This window comes from Antechinus flavipes, chromosome 5 (genome assembly GCF_016432865.1).
Source record: "Antechinus flavipes isolate AdamAnt ecotype Samford, QLD, Australia chromosome 5, AdamAnt_v2, whole genome shotgun sequence".
Taxonomy (NCBI): domain Eukaryota; kingdom Metazoa; phylum Chordata; class Mammalia; order Dasyuromorphia; family Dasyuridae; genus Antechinus; species Antechinus flavipes.
The window spans coordinates 219,818,463-219,824,915 of record NC_067402.1 but is presented as its reverse complement, the minus strand read 5'-3'; positions in this window follow the sequence as shown (position 1 = coordinate 219,824,915).

Genomic DNA, 6,453 nt, shown 5'->3' with positions numbered 1-6,453 from the left:
CCCTGAAGTCAGGAGAACCTGAGTTCAAATCTGGCCTCAAGACACATAATACTTCTTAGCTGTGTGCTTCTGTTCAAGTTATTTAACCCCAACTGCCTCAGCAAAAAAAAAAAAAAAAAAAAAAAAAAAAAAAAAAAAAATTGGAAATAAATTGTGAATGGCTTTAAATACCAAATGTGGGAATTTGTATTTTATCCTAGAACTATCAGGAGCCTAGACTAAAGGTTCTTAAACAGAGGAATAAAATACTCAAAGCTATACCTCAGAGCAGATAGATGATGCAGTGGACAGAGCCCTGGAATCAAGAGGACCCAAATTCAAATCCAGCTTCAGACACTAAATAGTTGTGTGACCCTGGGCAAGTCATTTAACTTTGAATGCTTCAACAAGAACAAAAAAAAAAAAAAAAAAAACTAAACTAAAAACAAAGAACAAAAAAAAAAAAAAATATCCTGTGATTCAGAGATATTAATTTAGTAGTAGTGTGAAAGGCAGACTTATGAAGGAAGAGGCTGGAAACAAGGAGACTAATTAAATAATTATTATAATAGTTCACACAAGAGGTGAGGAGGCCCTGAATTAAAATAAAGGTCACTTAAACAGAAAGATATGGATACTAGCAATACTGGGAACAAAAAATCGACAAAACTGATTAGATCTTCAGTACAAGGGGGAGGAAAGAGCTAAGGATGAATCAAAATTTTCAAACCTAGAAAGATAGTGGTGCCCTCAACAAAAATAGGAATCCAAAAAGAAAAATGAGTTTAGAGAAATAGAAAATAAGTTTGGCTTTGAGTTGCCTCTGAGACATTCAAATGCAGATGTCCTGCAGTCAATTAGTGATGCCTATTGGAGATGAACTGATTAACTCTGATCCTTGAATTCATGGGAGTTTTTGGAATCACTCAAAAGAGTGTTGCAAGAGAAAAGAAAGCCTAGGACAGATGCATTAGGTATATCCATTCACAGGGAAGAGATATGAATGATGACATAATAAAAGACTGAGAAGAAGCAATTTTCCAGGTTGCTTTTTATCCTTTGTTCTCAAAGAGGATCAAAATTTCTAGGCAGAAGAAGCACCAAGCATAAACACTATCATGAAACCTAAAGGAGAAAAAAATATTGAGGAGGGTATAGTCAAAAGCTGCAAAAGCCTAGGAAGCTAAAGACTGAGATTTGGATTTAGCAAACCAGAGACACTTGAGTAACTGGGGATGAGCAAAGAAAGATAGATTGTTAATATCACAGAAGAATTTTGATAACCTCTTTTATAAATAGAATACATATGAATGATGATGGTCTCAGACATCCTAGCTGTGTAACTCTGGGCAAACCACTTAACTCCAATTACCTCAGCAAAAATAAATAAATAAATACATGATAAAGCAATTGATGATGTTTTGCCTTTGAAGGTCTCAGGAGGGAAATTTTTATATTTTACAAGACATTCTAAAATTCACCATTCTCAATCTACACTCTTTCAGGGGTCCTCAAACTACGGCCCGCGGGCCAGATGCGGCAGCTGAGGACGTTTATCCCCCTCACCCAGAGTTATGAAGTTTCTTTATTTAAAGGCCCACAAAACAAAGTTTTTGTTTTTACTATAGTCTGGCCTTCCAACAGTCTGAGGGACAGTGAACTGGCCTCCTATTTAAAAAGTTTGAGGACTCCTGCATACTCTGCTTCTACAGTTTAAAGGATTAAGTGATAAGGACCTTATAAATTCATAGAAATAAACTCTGTGATTCTTCTAAGTTAATTATTTTCATAGTTCTCTATTACCTCTCCAAAATTTTCCATTAGCTCTACCAAGAGAAAAATTTAAGATATAACATTCAATTTACTTCATTTAAAAGTACAGTAGCCTAAAGATTCATGTTTTAAGTGATTATATTGGTGCTTGTTCCCTTAATCTTTACTTTGCATCACAGTCAATCCATGTAATCCGTTTCTCATCCTCTGGGTCAGCTGCTCTTGATCACACCAAAGCATCTTCATCAAGTTATCAGTTTGGTTTTACTTTAGCCCATTGCTTCCAATATTCCACAATTTCTTACTTGGTTGTTAGAAGAGAACTCAGACTTTGAGACTTCCTTTTTTTCATTTTTTTGTTTAAATATATGTAGAGAGAAAGATATCTATTTGCTACTGACAGAACCTTGTTCCTCATAAGAATTCCATTCCAACATAGGAATCCCAGCCCAACAGGTCAGCAAATTCTAGCCATTAAGTGTGGCACAAATCCTCACAAGATGGATCTAGTGAAATCATGACATAATTTCATTTTCTGTTATTCATTAGTCTGATATTGTGAAGGTTTTCTCTAAAAATGAACAATTCTGCTAGGAATACTAACATCAATCTACTTTGTCTTGAAATACATCCATGTATGTGTATATGTGTGTATATATATATATATGCACAAATATACGTGTGTGTGTGTGTGTGTGTGTGTGTGTGTGTGTGTTGTTTGTTTCAGTAAGGGTGATGAGAGGCAGGGCAGGGAGGGAAGAAGCTTTTTGCTGATTGAAAATATATATGAACAATTTGAAAAAGAAAAAAATGTTAGTTTCTTGAAGGCAGAGTATGTCTTTGTGCTTGCATTTATATTCCAAGTTTTTAAATAGAATATCTGGCATATGGCAAGAATTTAATAAATGTTTGTCGACTTGAGCATTTATTAAATACTCTAAATTTATCATAACTATGTCTACAAATGAGGCCTATTCCCTTTCCCCCCTTCATGTTGAGATCTTTGTATATTGGCAGATTATATTCCTTCCCATCCACCTAAGCTGAGATAATGAAGCATTTTTATTTAGATTCCCAATGGAAAAGTTGTAAATATCTCTATCAAAGGGCCTATGGTCTCTTCCTTGAGAAAACTATACAAGGCTTTTGCCTGCCATTGTCCAGAGAATTCAGAGAGAGAATTCCCTGTAAACCTATTTGCCCATGCTCATTAGTTACTCTCAAGTAAACTTATGTGCTTTTGGTTCACTCATATTCTTTCATTTTATTTCTAAAAGCAACCAAGAAGGTCTCCTTTGTCTTAATTACAGCTTCAAAGTTAGCTAACTACATGGGTACAAATGGTCCCATGGAAATTAGAATCCTAGATATCATCCTTCCCATTCCCCTCTTTACCAGACTTTGAAAAGAGAGTAGAGATGGAGAAAGACATTCTAACAGAATGTGTTTCTTCCCCCTGCCAATTACAGAGGATGGCAGGAACACAGAGATAGAGAGAAGCCTTTAATAGGAATTGTCAAGCATATGGAATACCAGGGACATTTTCCAGAATATACTCTAAGACTGAATTAATCACCTTATAGATGTTTACAAGTAGCCCTTATGTACTTTTGATTCACTCACATTATAGATATCGATATATGTATATGTGTATACATGAATATATATATTTATATATACAGATATATTTGCTTAATTTTAACCTTCTTCAGGAAAGGGCCAGGGAAAGAAAAGTGGGAGGGAAGGTAAAGAATAAAATAAAAATTGCACAGCAGAGCAAAAAAAAAAAAAAAAAAAAAAAAAAAAACTACAAGGAAGCAAAGAAAAGATGGACAGTTCTGAGCACGATGTGTAGTGTATATTATATAGATTTTCTTAAAATGGAAATTTATTGCTTTATATTTTGAAAATTCACTTATGTTTTGCTGAGCACAAAGAATTTTTTTTTTGGTATTTAAGTTTTTAATTAATTAGTTAAAAAGAACTTACAGACTAAACTAAAAAATAAATAATAAAATATTATTTCTCTTTAAAAAGGAAATTTTTAATTCCTTTAAAAAAATTTAAAAAGGAAATAGAGTTAGTCAAGAATGGAAAAAATGAGGAAGGGATTAGGAAGAAAATAATGAGTGTTTTTGGACATGATGAATTAAATTAATTCTTGAATAATGCATTCTCAGAATTCCAAATAGAGGACTGAAGCACTTCAGTCCTCTTGGAGTAAATAAAAATCTATCCAAATTAAAGGTTTAGAAGAGGAAATAGAGAAAAGAAAGAGAGCAACCATAGAGCCTCAAAAGGAAATACTTGCTCATAAAAAATAGGAAATGACAAGTAACTAAATAAACCATAAAGCTGCTGGTATGATGAACAAATACAAATTCTTAAAAGATTCTAAAAGATGAAATTAGATAATAAACATGGCATCAGAAAGAAAGATCTAAAATATCTAACAAGATATTTAATATTAGAAAAACTAAACAAGATGTAAGGTTCTCTCTTTTTAAACATTTTTCAGATATCAGTTTGATGCTAAAAGAGGTAGACAAAAAAGTTTTTTTCATAAAGAAAGAGAGTTACTATTTCTGGCAAAGGATATAACCGAAGTATTATTTCTTTCTTTCCCTCTCGTGCATGGTTTCAAAGACAACAAACTTTTACTTATTAAAAACTGATAATACATGAGCATGAAAAAACACGCAAGAACACAGAATATGGTAAAGACTGTTCTAAGAACTTAGCGCTTCTAAGAATTGTGGCCTCCCTGTTCATTTATATATAATTATCAATTATATAGAATCAATCAGGGTAAAACTCAAGGGGAAAAAATAAGAAATCGAGTAATTACTTGAAGACGGGAAGATACTAAGAACTAATGACGTCAATACTGAATTCCAAGAGGTTTTGATTTAAAGTCATTGAAACAGGCAGGTGCTCTAAAGGAGACTCTGGATAAGACTGAAATCAACGTGCTAAAAAAAAAAAAAAAAGTTGGAGACAAAGAAGGGTCAAAAATCAGCTTTGTCAGAGATATCTGAATATCCTACAGCAGGAGCATCTTGCTAGCTCCTGCTAGGTGAACCCAAATTCGATACACCTGTCGAATCCAATTATTTTCCTTCAGCGCCACCTAGCGCGAAGTAGAGGAGAAGCATCTCAGAACTGCCAGCTACCTCTCTTTGCCCCAGGTCTTGTTCTAAATTAAGCTGCTTTGTGTTATCCAGTCACTCTGAGTTATTTGCTAAGTGTTCTCTTCTGATCCAACAGCGTGAGCGAATGGTTTCTGCTAAGGGAATAGCTGGACGGATGTGCTGGGCTGTAGTGGCCAGGGAGAGTCAGCTTTGTGAGCTTTTACATCGTCTTTAGCTTAAAGGCTGGGTACCTGAGGATTTTTACATTTTCGAGGGAAACACAGGGAGAGATATTTCACCTCTGTTAGGTGTCCAGTGAATTATTTGCTGAAGGCAGTTCAAGGTTTCAACATCAGGTCCTAATTAATTCCTTTCAATGACATTCTAGAATATGTGTGAGATAGTTTTTGTTTCCCTGTACTTTTTTATAACCTCAATTTCATTTTCATGTCCTCTCTTTTTTTTCCCTGTGGCAATTAGTATTAAGTGACTTATCCAGAGTCACACAGCTAGAAAGTGTTAAGTGTTTGAGGCCACATTTGAACTCAGATCCTCCTGACTTCAGGGCTGGTGCTCATGTCATATCTTTTCAAAGTGGGTGAGGAGGGGGGAGGGATTGGTGGTCGCTGTTTAAAAAAAAAAAAAAGTAAGTGCTGAGCCCTTCCTGTTGAGAGGCTTGCCCTGGTGTGGAACTGATGTTAAAGCACTGGAAAACACGACCATCGCCCATCTTCCCCTGTTTCTCCTTCTACCTCTTTTGGGCAAAGCCCTGTGTTTAGTCTGGAGGCAGCTTCATATTCCCGAGGGACAAGTAGTTCTTTTCCACCAAAGGATGCTTCAGATGCTTTCCAAGAAGTTGAATATATCCTATTCCCTGGGACATCGATAGCAGAAAAGAAAGCAAGGGAGGACCCATTATTTACTTTGTTCAAGTAAAGAAGATGGAATTATTGACACTTGCTTGGGGAATAGTGTTCATCCTTTATTCTGTTACCATCCAGATGCAGGCAAATTTTATTTATTGGGAATTACCAGATTGGGATTTGTTTGTAGCCAAAAAAATTTCACTAGTTTATGTGCATGTGCAGTTTTTCAAAGCCTGGGTGATGAGTTAAGTGCTTCAGGCGGTAGCTGAGGATAGAAATAAAATATATATTGGGACAGAGACTGATTCTTGTCATTATATTCTTTTTCAGTTTTCTAATAGCTACATAGATTGGCACTAAGACCATAATTTCTTTTTGTAACTTGCCCTTTTTCATATACTTAGATTGCACAAAAGGATATTGGCCTTTTTGATGTTATATCAACATTTCTTGTTGATATTAAAGGTTATGATACTTTGGATATGTGATTCTAAAGTATATTTGGAGGAGGACTTTTCCTTGGACATCTAATTAAGTTGCTATATTATGTAATAATGCACTACTCCAAAATTAATTCTCTGGGCTTATAAAGAAATATATACATGGGTGTATTTTATTATGTAAATATTTATATAGATAAATAGACTCAAACATTAAAAGAAAAATTAAGTATTAAATTGAAGGAGATTTTTGTGTTTTTCTTC